This window comes from Falco cherrug, chromosome 6, assembly GCF_023634085.1.
Source record: "Falco cherrug isolate bFalChe1 chromosome 6, bFalChe1.pri, whole genome shotgun sequence".
Classification (NCBI taxonomy): domain Eukaryota; kingdom Metazoa; phylum Chordata; class Aves; order Falconiformes; family Falconidae; genus Falco; species Falco cherrug.
In genome coordinates, this window is record NC_073702.1 from 52,577,781 (window position 1) to 52,592,514 (window position 14,734).

Here is a 14,734-nt window from a genome sequence, read left to right on the forward strand (position 1 = left end):
CATAGTACTGTGCTCCCTTGCACTAATAATTATTTTGATATTTTATGTTTCTGCAGAGACTACGGAAGGCCCCCCCAGCCAACGCACAGCTCCCTGGCTAGCACAGCCTACCTCCCGGAGCAGTGCCCTGAGCCACCGGGGGGGAGGCTGCCCTGGCTGGGGACAGCCCAGCAGGGTCAGGGGCAGCCCACCTGGCTGCAGCCTGGTTCTGGTGACCCCCCTGGCTACCTGCCAAGCAGCCCACAGCAGCCAGCAGTGCAGCATCTCCTCTCAGGCTGTGCGGAGGGCTGCACCTACAGGGGAGCAGCAGCATCCCTCCGGCATGCGGGGACTTCTAGTCCTGCAAAAAGCAGGGGTGAGGGGTGAGATGAAGGCCCTGCACTGCCACTTTTCCCTGTGAACAGCTTGCTGCAGGGACAGCTTCAGGCTCCATCTAGGCTCTCCAGCATGCCAGGAAGGCAAAGGCAGGGCCAGAAAGCAGCAGTCAGGGAGTACCAATAGGCCAGGTTACAACAGGAGAGGCAAGACACAGCAAAATTCCAGCGTGGGAGTATGGCAATGAGAACAAGATGGCAACAGCAGTGAGACTTCTCTCCAGCAAGTCAGGCGGTTCACCTGAGATTGTACACTGCGCTAGGCACGATGCCTAGAAATTAAATATTACAGTGCTGAATGCTGCAATCTGAATGTCACAATGTGTGAACCCTACTTGTCTCCCTACCCCACGGAGCCCTGGCAAAACTGCAGAAGTTTTTTTAGATAAAGGCTTACACAAGCTATGTGCTGACTAGCAGCCCGCTGCAAGCAGCAGTCAGGAGGAGGAGAGGTGTCTCCAGAGGAGACAACCCACCCCGCCGCGGCCCGAAAGCAGACCCCATCAGAGCATCTTGCGATGAATACATCGGAGTGTTAGCTTGAAAAACATATCACTTGAATACCTGAAAACGAGAACCTGCTTTGAAAACTCTGTGAGCATTTCAAAACTGGCCATTAGCTACAGTATCCACCATCTTCCCACGGTAACCTGAAGAGGCAGAAAGCCTTGCTCTCCTCTTGAACTTCTGCATCTCCTCGGAAGAGGGAGCGCAGCCCACACCCCCGCTGCCCGGCAGGCTGCAGACCTCTGGGAGTGACAATGTGACAGTCCTCTGCTCTCCTGACACTCACACTTTGCCCATGTGAGGAAGTTTCCGTGGGAGACCTGAGAATTTTAAACCTGACAAACTTCCCCCATACAGCTAGTGCTACACTCTGACTTCTTTTTTGATTTTATTTATGGGACAAGCTTAGGTCCTCAACTCCTCCCCGATACACTGCCATTAACAGTCCACAAAGCAGAAGCAGAAGCTGAAAATCTGATTTCCCAAGGGTGCAACCTGTTACACTACGAGTACACATGCTAATGGCAGAAGATAACTGGTAGAAACTTAGATGCTTGCGATGCTCGCTGCTGTTTGAATGATTTGGGTTTACGCTATTAGTAAAACTGATAAGAACTGCAGCAAAACCAGACCAGTAAGGACATGACTTGAGTGTAGTACAGAAATAGTACCTCTCACAAAAAGTTTCTTGAGGTGAGATTTGTCAGGCGATGGGCAAGTGACAGTATACCTGCTGTGTGATGATAACAAAGCTCAGGGGACCATGTAAAGGCAATAACAGTAAAACGCCAGGAGGGCAGGGTTAGACATGAATAAGCCAATTTTTAAGAAAGAAACCTGTACCTAATATATGCCCAGAGGTTCTCCACAGAGTCTTGTGAACACCCACACAATCTGGGCAGTCAAGTAACTGGCTAGATACTTGATCACCTCTGAAGCAGGCAGTTTCAGCAGTCCAGTTGGTCTCCAGCTTTGGTCCTTCTGTAAATGCCTCACTTTGCTATGTGATTTGCTGGAGAGCAGTGTCACCACAGCTGGAATCTAGTTTATGTCTGTTCTCAGTTCCTTTAAAGTTAGCCTGTTGCTCTGACCTCTTGGGCTATTGCTGCTTGTTGGTAACATGCAGTAAGAAAGGAGGAAGTACAAAATATCATTATGAGATTTCCATGAGATTGAGAACATAAGGTATAAGTCAGCTCAAACTGACACACTCACTACCTTTATTGTTGTTCGAGAACAGAAAACATCATGACATCAACCAAGTAGAAAAGTCCTCAGGTATTTCCTTACATTTTAGCATGGCCCCAACAGTATAATGCAATGGGTCTGTAATTTCTCTTTGTAGGCAGCTGGCAAGATGACACACAAAGCATTGTAATGATCAGTGTCGGGCGTTGCTAAGATATTAATTAAAGCTTCTGGCCCATAAAGTCTATAATTTCATAGACATGAGCTATATTATAGACACATGCTTTCAGTGTGGGCTCATCAAAACTACCAGAAACTAAGATCATGCTTAGCTGATGAGTATTTTTGGGGTTGATCACCCACCCAGCTTTGTCTACATCTAGCTGTTTTCTCCTGTGGGAAGCCTTGATGAACTGAGTCCTCTGACATATGTTTTCAAGTGTTGAAACACATCCCATGAGGTAAGATCAGATGGAATTGAAGTTGTACCTTTGAGCACCTTCCTTCAGATCAAATGTCACACAGGAGACCAGAAGTTTCATTTAATTCCAACATATAATTCCAATTTTAATAGAACTCCACTGTAAACATACATCTAGGGCAGGATGTAGCTACCTAAATCAGGGCAGCAAATAGATTTTAGGTGCTGAGGCCTGGCCTCCAGTTGCCACTGCAAAAGAGACCTCAGGTCTCTCTATAACATACAGGTCTCCCTATACCTGTTCTAGCAGATGTCCTGGATACTCAAGGGCATGGTAACCTGAGTATCTATTATGATCAGCTACCAGACTGCTGCATATTAGTACCTCTGTCCTCTTAGGTGGTGATGTATTTTTCTCCTGCAAGTCCTTGGCTGAAATACAGCAAATTGCACACATGAAGCACACATGAAGCACACATGAAGCACACACATCTGTGTTCAAATAAAATAAAGACTGCAGTCAACACTGCAGTCAGAGTGAGTGCAGGTCCTGCATCAGTGATCAGGTGTCCACTCTTACACGGACTTCAAACTAGCTAGATCAGATGTTGTTAGCAGGGTAGTCATGAAAATGCCCCCAAAAGCTAACCAGCTGAGTATTGCAGCCCATACAAAGCTCCATATTCCCATAGGCACATTGCTACAGGTATCTCAGATACCTCAGATTGAGGTCTAGATGCCACCATGGGATAGCTTATCCCTGGTCACTGTGAGTACATAGCTCTGGTCATGCCGTGTGGAGTAACCCACTGCACTGAGGGCATACACGTGTCACATCCCTGTCTATATTCCTGAGGCCTGTGTACTTTATACTGCTGTCCCAGTGTGGCTGCAGTGCCACCCAGCCTCACAGACAACTTGTTCTCATGACTCCAGTCCAGGAAATCTTTACCCTTCCCTGCACAAACTATCCCTGTTACATATGGAGATTTTTGCTTGCTTGAAGCAGCCATGGTAGGCCATTGCAAAAGCCAGGACACCAGACTTAAAAGGTTAATGATCTATCCATTATGCTAAATCCTACGCAACAGCACTAATTCTTCCTATTCAATCATCCTTTTCCCAAGAGCCTGGGACAATAGAAAAGACATGGAGGGCTAGCTGATTTATTGCTTTCATGAACAAGGTCAGACTAAGGAAGACCAGCCACTGGAGCCTGTTGCCCTATAAACTTAGTATCTGACAAGCCACTGGTTAGCTTGTCTTCAATGTATCTTTGACACGGAGAAGCTACTAGAAAAATAACACTTGGAGATTTCAGTAACTTGTACTTCGCTTACCTGGGGTTTCTCCAAAGCAAATGACAAAACAGGTTTTATTACCTCCTTCCAGCATCACATATTCACTCTGAAATGAAAGACTTTCTGATTTACCACATCAGCTACACACACATCACATCTTCATGATGGGGGAACTGATGAAAGTTATCACAGAAGATAACGCTACAGTAAGACTGTAGCCAAGATTACTGTTATTCAGTCACAATACTCAGTGTGAACAGAAATAAGTAGTAAATATTTTTCCTTTGAAATAAACAGGCATACCTCTCACTTCTCAGCTCAAAAATAGAATTTAGGACTATTTGAGAACACATACATCATTATACACACACCAGTACAAAAAATGTGCTTATATATGGTGTATTTGTTTGTGTATATAAAAACATATACGCATGTAATGTAGATATGTATTTATTATGAGCATATATATTCTCTGCAAGCTGAGACACAAAAGACCCTAAGCTACCACTTCTGAGCTTCTCTCTGTAGGAGAGTTACCTTCTGACAGCAAGATAAATGAAGTGGCAGCTGCGTTCATTCTCTAGCGCTCATGCTTGTTTAGCACCCTGATTAATGATGAGGGCTTTACATAGTCTAATTTATCTCTTGCAAGCCTTTATATGCTGTTCAGAACCCAATGTAAAGTTTATGTGCAGATGCACCCACACAATAAAACAATTCCATATTTAAAATGAGTTTAGTTTAATTTCAAAGTGAGTCCCCAAGGACCCAGTTGGTAGGGCTGCAGTATCTCAATCTGCCTTGACTTTAAGCTCACATTACGGGTTTGTTGGCCATCCATAGGAGTTACAACAGCTTAGTCGAAAGGTGCAGTAGATACTGTGAGAAAACTGACATCCTGTTGCTACTCAGGTAAATGTTTAAGTTCATTTGGACATTTCAGAAGCAAAGGGAAAGAAGTAAGGGCACTGATAGAGAAAAAACCTTGTATACTAGAAGCCCATCCTGAGAAGACCTACCTATCTAAGCAAGGTAAGAGAGTCTGTTCTTTAAGACTCCTGACTGAGAAAGTGATTCCATTTCAGAAAAAAGTACATGTGGAGGAAGCATCATGGCATGAACCTTCTGAAGAAAAAGCAAATGATGGAGTCCTGCTGTGTCCTTATAAAAGATTTTAAACTACATTTCCACTTTCAGCCGAATAAATATTTTATGGGATGAAAGTAATTGATAAAATGGCATAACTGGGGATCATCGGGGGAGTTTCAACACCTCTTCATGGCCTGGTCTATTGCAAACCTTTGCACTGAGAAATGTAAGTGAACTCCACATGAACTGAGCACCAAACAGCTGCACAAGCTTGGAAATATCCTGTAGTGGCAGTGGCTAACAGGAAAAAAACACTTTGTTAAATTGTCAGATGCACACAGTTAGGCAGACGTGAACTCAACAACGCTTTCTGGCTTTCAGCAAGTCCACCAGAAATCAGGAATAACTCTCAAACTGGTGTATAAGCTCTTAAGAGCAGGAGGCTTATTAGTCACAAACCAATGAAACCTCTGTGTGGAAAGGCAAAAATGAAAAACAAATGAAAGTATAGTTCTTCACACCATAACAGCAAAGAAGAGAAGAAAACTTAGACCACAAATCCATTCTCTAGGTTTAGGTAGCTCTTGCTTTTCAGTGAGATGAATGTTGCCATCTATTTGGCAGGACACTACTGAGGCCTACAAAGGGCTTGCACATCCTCATCAATTGGCTAATTGGACATTAATTTTGAGTTTAATCTTACTCAGAGTTGCAACTTCAACTTTGACGCTGTATTTCTTCTTCACTTAGCATTTTATTTTAAATGTAAACTGATTCCTTTTGAGTACAACTTTCCTAAATAACACTGCTCTAAGGGCAATGAATACAGATATTCTTGTGTTATTTTTTTTAATTAAAGCTGGTATAGTAAGCAAACACAAATAAAATTAATCTCTAAACTCTTCGAGATTTTTGTAGCAAATATAAATTTAGCACTTATTTTTCTAAAGCTAAGATGCTTTAATGTGTTTTATATGACAATGTTGTTGATAAATGTAATACAGAAGTTGTAGTTTTCTGCAGAGTGAATTGTTCACATTTTAAAAACCAGAAGTAATAGAATTCACAATGACTCAAGTATTCATGTTATCAAGCCTTTGTGTGGTCATATAGATTCCTTTACCATTGCATGGAAATCAAGAAGCAATAATGCTTGCTTCCTTCAGAAGTTAACACTCTGTGTTTCTTTCAAAATTATACCATTATGGCTTCTTCACAGGCTACTTGTTCCTTCTTTCAGTTTTCTGCAGCAACAAAATACTTGTAAAAATTTTATTTCAAGGGTTAATAGTCTGATACTGGAGTTAAGCAGAGGAAATAAAAACAACAGAAACTCTATATTCAGATGATATGAGATTTGCTTATTTTCTAAACAACTACAATGGAAGCAAAATTTCTGGTTTGGTTATTGCTGTTACTACTATAAATGCAAACATCCTCTAGCTTCTGAAAAAACAGGCTGTGATTCATATGTCTAATTTCTAATTGGTGGCCTCATTAAACTCTTGCAGTGTTAAACTTTTCTATATGCATACATTCACTGTGTTGCTGCTTCTTGTGAGCTTTCAAATCACACTCCACTCCCATGGATTTCAGGGGACTTGCATGAATCATAGTAACAAAGATTGCATGTAGTGGCAGTAGAACATGACTATTAATTAATCTATTAATTTATTCTAATTCCCTTGTTTGTCCATAGTAAGGTGCCTACGAACATTGCCAATATCTTTGCAAATTAGCAGCAGTCTGAGAAGTAGTGCGTCATGTCCTGTTCCTAAGAAACATGGTCATGGGTGCGACTGTCCTGAGACATCCAGTTGCAGGCTTCACAAGGGATTTCAAAAGATGAAAGATGGCAAATCACCTCCTTAAACTGGATCCAAAGCTTTTCCAGAATATTGGAGGCAAAGCCTTATTGCAGTTGGGGAGTTTGATGGTAAATAAAAATATTCAGGAAAAAAAAAATCCAGTTATATTAAATGCCCTACCCTCCTGTTACCTTCAGACGCAGCACATGGAGGCTGGACTTAACACATTAATCTCAGAAAGCCTATATTGTAGGAGAAGTATCCGTAAGGGTACTTGGCTTCATATCACACTTTGCAGGAACTAGCACAAACCACATTGTTACCTGTTCTTTTACATCCTCCAAATGATGCTGAGACACCTCAGAGTCTCCTCAGCTCCCTTTTGCTTCAGCAATGCAGGAAACCTTCCTCCTAGTAACCCTGTTCCAGCCAAGGACCATACTCCAACATCTATCATCCAACATTTAAGCTTTCCTTTTTACTTTTCTCCTCATGAATGACCTACCCCAGTTTCCTCTGCCCATGTTCATTAGTACTTACTTCCAACTACAGCTGTCCATGGACCAGCCAACCCTCCCACCTAGCAACTGAGGAGAAGTGTAGATTCAGGAAAACAAGTCAGAGAAACAAGTCAGAAAAGTAAGTCAGGCTGACTTACGCAGATGTTTGAAGTTGCCCAGTTCTATCCCTGCCCTTGCTGACAGGTGATGCCCATGCACGTGTTTCTTACCCAAGACTGTTGGGAAGGTGTGCTGAGGAGGAGCCCAAGCAACAAAGCATGTTCAAACCACGCTAAACTTGGGAGGCTGAGCCATGCCAAGGCAGGAGGTTTGGTTACGTGATTTAGTGGTGGACTTGGCAGTTAGGTTAATGGGTGGGATTTAATGATCTTAAGGGTCTTTTTCAACCTAAATTATTCTATGATTCTATGATCTAACTCTTTCAACCAACACTCATGGTTCTGTGACGCTCCATGCTGAGTTCAATTAAACATGGAAATGGTGGCAATAACCATCTTTACCACTTGATCCTGGAAGGATTGTGTCTACTTAAATCATGGGGGACTTAAATTCCTTTACCCAGGAAGGAATGTCTGTGCAGGTGCCAAAAGCTCTCAGCAGGGTATGTATGTTTCAACAGTCAACATTTTATTGACCATTATCCTGGAGGGTCTGACCTCACTGTACCTGCAGAGTGGAGATGTGCAACTCACCCCTAAACTCTCAGAGAGACCAGACTTGTGGTGCAGAGGCACTCAGCACCCATGGGAAACTCACCAGCCCACCTCCTAGGGCCCTCTCCAGCTGCTGTGAACCTCCATTTGGGTACATGCCATGCTGCCGCTCACTTAGAGAGGAAGAGGGACCAAGGGGGAGGTCCACCCTCCTGACCTGCTCACTGTGGTACAGCAGCCCTCAGCAGTGCCGTGCCAAAGGTCTTCTGGCTCTACTGAGTCTCAGGCACCCTCAAACCTTTACCACAAACCAGCAAACCCCACCGACTCAAGTAAGGTGCTGTGCAGCAGCCAGCCATGGGCACCTCTTCTATCCAAGAGTATCCAGCTACCCTTTAATGCCAACACCGGCATTTCAAATGTGTGCATCAGCTCCAAGCAGCTCATGGGAAGAACTCTGTGTGTGCTCCTGCTCCACTTGGAGGCACTTTTTCCCCACCGTTAGGACAAAACCCTGCCTTCAGGCATCTCTCCTTCCTTAACAGAACTCTGCTACAGTGACACCACTCCCTCTTACACACATGCCATCTCCTTCAGGAGCTCAATACAAGAGAAGCCATTCATTATTTATATGGAACTAAGCCTTTGCCATTCATTTGAATGACTGTTTCAACCGCCTCTTATGATTTATTCAGTATTTGCAATGGTTTTCTTTTTCTTTGTTATATTATCATAACACATTGGTATCACTTTGAACGGGATGCTTCCCACTCTGTTCCCAAGGCGATCTAACAGAGCAATGTAATATCTGCATTGATTACATTATGGCGAAACCTCTAAATACGTGGCTTCTTTATTCATGGTTTCTGGAGTATGCCCATATTTTTGCACATGTAATTCCTAGCTGGCAGTGCTGCCTGGGCTAACAAGGCCAAGTTAGGCCTTGGCCTGAAATGTGATCCCCACAGCAAGCACGCTTTAAGTACAATTCTGGACATGTCATGCCTACCTGTGTGACGGCCATTCGGTCTACATGTCTGCAGTGCACCCTGCCCTGTGTGTGGTGGTTCCAGTCTTACTGCACGTGTGGTGAAGAGCCCTGATAATATCAGTTATACGATTCAGGCTTCTCCAGTTCTTAAGATATGACTGACTCTGGGCACCTAGGTTAATAATTATGTGCAGCTTTCTAGCCACACAAGCAAGGGTGCTAACTACAACAGGGTCTTCCAAAGTGAATTGGAGGCCTCCATTTCAGGAAGATGCTTAAAATAGGTGTTGTCAAAACACAAACACTTGAACAGGTGACTGAAAATAAGGCTTTTTAAAGCTCAGGCATGTTAGCCATCCAAATAAGGTAGCACACACACACCCCCCCAAAAAAAAAAAAAAAAAAAAGCAGCCTTAAAAATCCTGCAGCTGCTCAAAAATAATTTCTGAACATAGAGTAAGCCCACAGATACAGATGTCTGACCTAACCCCAGCTGAGAACGCATCATTTTTCGACCTCTCAGGCCGGGAATGATACACACAGCAGTGGGGGACATAGCTGAGACACCTGTCTGCAGTTTCTAGGCCAGGTGCCATGGTATGAAGGACAAGTCGTACTCTGAGGACCCAGGTAGTAATGCACTTCTCTCCGATTTCAGGTGTTTCCCAGACTCATTTCTGTTCTACAAGGCTGTATTTTAAGGTTATAAAGGTTTCTGATAAAGAAGGTAAGAAGCCTGGTGTGCAGGACAGGCACATTTTTTAGTGCATCAAGAGCCTGGTTTTCTGAAGGTTCATGAGAAACCTCCTGGGATTCGTGCTCAATCCTCTCTGCTTTTCACAGCAGGATTTCTGTTGTTAATCTCACTGCACTGCTTAATTACCCAATAAATTAATAAAGAGAAGGGGATGAAAGAAACAAAATGGCTTAACCAGCTCAGTGAGACCTACGCATACAAATGACTTACTGAATCGTTATTTTCCTCTACTAACCCCTGGCCATGCAACTCATGGTCAATCCACTCAGGCTGCTCTTGATTCCAGTCAGTCCTAGGGTGCGACATTCTGATATTCTTTTCAGGTACGATGTCAGTTCTTTTCCTCTTGAGGAGGCATTAACTGATTTCCACCAGCCCAGGATCTTAACTCAGAGGCACACGTCATACTGCACGCACTTGAGCTCAAACATTTCTCGGTGCTCTTTGCGCTTCAGTGAGTGTCCTAGGTCAAGCTCATTTGGGGATAATGCTGTTATGATTATCACTTCTCTGTCTAGGTCAGAGTTTTCTTTCTTGGTGAACTCACCTTGGATTTGGTTTTACAAAACAGAAGGAGGGCTCTTGGCTGTGGTCAGTGCTTGGGTCTGCTGTCTGGACTATGCAAATCAGGATTTGTAAATACACTGTTCAAAATAGCTCTGCAGCTGTGACTTTGGCGGGTGGAAGCATGATTTTCACTTCCCTTATTGCAATGGCTTAACTTTACGGGTTTTGGTAATTCCAGTAGATGGAGTCAAATCAAGACCACATGCCATATCCTCCTACATGTAACACCTGATGTAGTATGATGGTGAATCATAATCGGTCTTAGTTGAATTAGAGACAGGGAACAATAAAGGTATTAACAAGTAAAATCACTGGAAGGTTTACCATGCTTTCCTGGTGCGTTAGTCCTTACAATAAGCAATTTATTTTTATAGGGGTCATTGACAGCAAAACAGATTCAGTAGTCTGAGGCATTTTTCTGGGCACAGACCTTTTACTTTGGGATTTTCTTGTAGATAAAATCCAGAATAGAGTGGATGTATAGCTATCTCTGCACTGACCTGTAACAGTCAAGAGTCTCCTGAGGAAGACTCGCTTCATTTCAGCCACGACATGGGGGAGATGGGGGTTGGCTGCAGGTGGGACCATCTCATCTGACACTGACAACACTGCCACTTTGGCTGCTATGGAAGGGGACAGCAGTGGACAAGGTTTATCTCCATTTCCACCCTTTTCACTGAAGAGAACTTGTATGCAAAGCATCCACACACATGCTGGATCTTGGCTATCAGGAGTTCTTCCATGGTCAAGTTTGCATTTATTAGCAACAGCTTGTAAGAGACAAGGCAAAGCATTTGCAAAAGATCCACAGTTTAATAGGCTCCAGGGTTTAGAATAGGTAGCAATCTCACTCACCTGAGCCTGTGCTTTAGGGAGTGCTGTGTAAAGGTGTATTTCTAATTACAGCTGTGTATGAGAATGATTTTTGATTGATGCTGGTTTGTTTTACTTATGGGCTTAAGATTACTCGTTTTGTTCAGTCAATCAGTCTACAAAGAGCAATGGAAGATGCAGCAAGCAATTTTTAAGGTGTTTCATTCCACTGTAAGCAATAGTAGGACTTTCTGAGGTGTTTATTTTTCCAAAGTTCTGAAGAAGACCGTGTTTAAATGCAACCTGTTGATCTCTTACCCAAGTTCTTAGTGAAATACAAACATATGACCCCTTTCTTTCAGGCTACAACTGAAAATAACCATGCTATCTTGCATATCTTGGAAATCATGAACTTTTATATAATTTTTTCTAGTAAATGACAAAATATACCTTAGGAAACAAGGTGATGAAGACTCTCTTTCACAAGAGGTACTTTACAGGAGAAGATGAATAACTGTTGTTACACTGAAACTAGCAGCATGAGGAATAACCTATAAACTGTTGGAGGAACATGAGTCATCACTCAAAACTCTCTTCAGTAACACTCAGAACAATTTTATTTTGCCCTCCTGAGCTTTCTCTTTGAAAGCTCTGACAGATTCACATGTCAAGGAAGGAAAAAATGCTGTTTAACATACCGTTGCCTAAGTATGTATTTCTTTTATTTTCAAAATGTAACTGAATTTCATAATCAGAAAGGAAAAATCTCAAACAAATGAGTTCTGATTGCCTTTTCCTTCTGATACTTCCTTGTTACAGTATTTTCAATAACAACATGGAGGGTAGCAAAGCTAGCAGTCCGGCAGTCTTCAGGCACTTACTGGCAAAACAACAAATACCAGAGTCTAGCAAGAGCCAGACTTTCCCATCTATCTTCTGCTAAGCTGAACAGCAAGATTACTGCCTCTTGATTACACCAGCAAAACCTAGTAGCCTGCACCTAAGTTTTAACCTGGCTGGCAGAATAAAGGTTCAGCACACAGAATCGATGAGTAGGCAAAGGAGGTTGCAAACATGAAAGGCATAAAACTGTACATTATCAAAACAAAAGCATCCCAATCTAACCCTAAATCAACTGGTTAAACCAAAAAAACCCTCTTATTACTCACAACTGCAAAGTGGCTGGCGTTCAAGATACACAAGGCACATAGGTCTGTTCCTGTAGTGAGCAAAAGATACAAACAAAGTCTTTCTCAGTTCTGCATCTGGATTTCAAAACACAAGTCTGATAGCACCTTTTAATATTTTCAAGCACTTAATTTCTTTAAGTTCCACTGAAGAATACTAAGCTGCTACTGTCCTAGCAAATTAATGCACAAGCAAAAACTTCCTGAAATAGTTTCTGAGGAACAGTGAAAGTTTGTCTTTTCAATGTACAATTTATAAATTGGCCAGGGCAGCCTCCCTGCATGTTTAATGACGGGCATTTAAATATTTCCATAGTAACATCAGGTTTGCAAGGCTGGATTGAATTGTGGCCACATCTCTGAACTTTCCAGTTCTTATCCTGACAAAATCTCATAGTCCCAACAGATAAAAAGGAGTATAAAGCACATATCAAGGAGTGAAATTATTTGCAGAGTTAACTGGTACATAATCCTAAGCAGCCTTCTGAGTTTTTCCATTGTATAAATAACTTCCCTTCTTGAACTATTCTTTCAGAATAAAGAAAAAATTCAACCAATGCAGTCTTTTAGCCACTGTGATAGCAGTTAAATTCTTGTATAATCAATCTGGACTAAATCTGCAGAAGTTAAGGGCTAATGCAAATTTGCTGTGATGTAAATGAGACTCTGTCCTGCTAAAATAGGATTCTTCCATCATTAGTTTTATTTTTGGAGAAAAAAAAAAAAAGAGTTGGGGAATGAAAAGGCCAAATTACTCTGGAAACAAAGGTCCACTGTCACAGGTGGCAGAGGCAGTCAGAGGTGACAGTAAAGTGTAATGACAGCGCCAAACTGGCAGGAAACGATATACAAACAGGTTTTTTTCTTCAAGAAAAAAAAGAAAATGGAAAAGGAGACATTGAAATTGAGGGGCTAGTTTCACTCTTTGTAACACTGACAGACTTTAAGCACTTGTGACAAGGTTTCCAGCCTAGAAGTCAGACTGAAGTCTTCATCAGGCTTTAAGCCAAGTCAGCTGGGATATTTCCAGGAAAAAGGGTAGAAGAATAAAAACCCACCAGAATGCCTTCTTCCCCTACTTCTGCTTAAAACACCAACAATGTTTGTCCACAACAGTCCAAGAAGTTTCAACTGCATGTGGAAAAATTCCTGTTAGAGTAAGCAGTGTCATCTTTCACCAAAGTACCTTCTTGGTCTCTGTGAAAAATCTGGCCAAAATTAAGTGACACAATAGACATTGTCCATTTGAGTACCTGAACTTGCCGTAGGCACTCTGATCACTGAACATGTATTTAAGCCCATGAGCAAGCGGGATTACTTGCCTCATGATGGTAGCTTTGAACTTTGAGAAGCTGTGTTTTGTCCATGGAGTCAGAACTGAGGCTAGAAACCTCATTTTCTCAGCACACCCTCAGCATGGGCCTTTGTATCCGGACAAGGGCACCAAGCACCCCATTTCTAGGGCAGATGGCACAATGGGCAAACCCGTAGGAGTTGCAGGGAGGAGCTGTGCAGTGACAGAGACAGCTAATCAGGACAGAAACCAGCGTGGAACACATGGAAGCAGTGGCCAGGGAGAGAGGTCCATCAGGAGCTCCACTATAGTAACAGGCACCATATATTTACCATATGTAGGTTTTAGTTTCTAATCTTCCTCTGCAAATTAGGATTAGAAAAACAAGCAAGACATTAATTTCCAGACACAGTCTCTCATTTTACTGGTCAACACAAGCCATGGTGGCCATCAGTTCAAAGTGGATCGATACCTAGCAGTCGGGTATCAGCTCTTGCTTGCATGATCTCCCTGAAAAGCCTGAGAGGGAAACGGCAGGGAAGGAAACGGCGATAAGACTGAGAAACCAAAACCGGGCAAAAGGGTGCCAGGATGGAGGCTAGAAGCTGGAAGGGAACAAAACAACTGGGAAGAGACTGGATCCAGGTCAGTTGGTGGGAAAGGAGCCGGCAGGGGTCTACCTGCAAGGGCTCGTGTCACAGCACTTCCCGCTGCTAGAGCCCCCTAAGGATCCAGCCTCTAGCACCCCAGGAGCACAGTGCGCTCCCTCCCAGGTTCCCCACCTCCTGCTCGGACAGTTGCACTGAGCAGCTCCGTACAAGCTCGGCGAGAGCTCCGTGTGCAGCAAAAACGTCTTATTTCTCACCATCCCAGAGCTGCTGCGATGCGAGCGCTCCCCGCAGACCCTCCAGGGCCGGCGGAGCAGGGCGCTCAGCTCTGCGACCGGCTGAGGTCTGAGGACCTGCAGGGATGGAGGCTCCGCAGCCTCCTCCCGCGTCCAAACGCGCTACCTAATGCCAAGTGATGGGGAAAGCCCGGCACCCGAACGCGCGGAGACCCAGCCCGTCCGCCTTCAGCTGCCTCTGCAAAAAAAGGGGCGCGACAGCGCCCCCCCACGGCTCGGGGTGGCTTCAGGGGAGCGTCACTCAGCAGTGACAGCACCGAGCGGCGCAGCAGAAGACACCCCCCTCCGCTCGGCGATACGCCGCGCCCGCGCAGCCCCCGCACCGCCCCGCGCCCGCGCAGCCCCCGCACCGCCCCGCC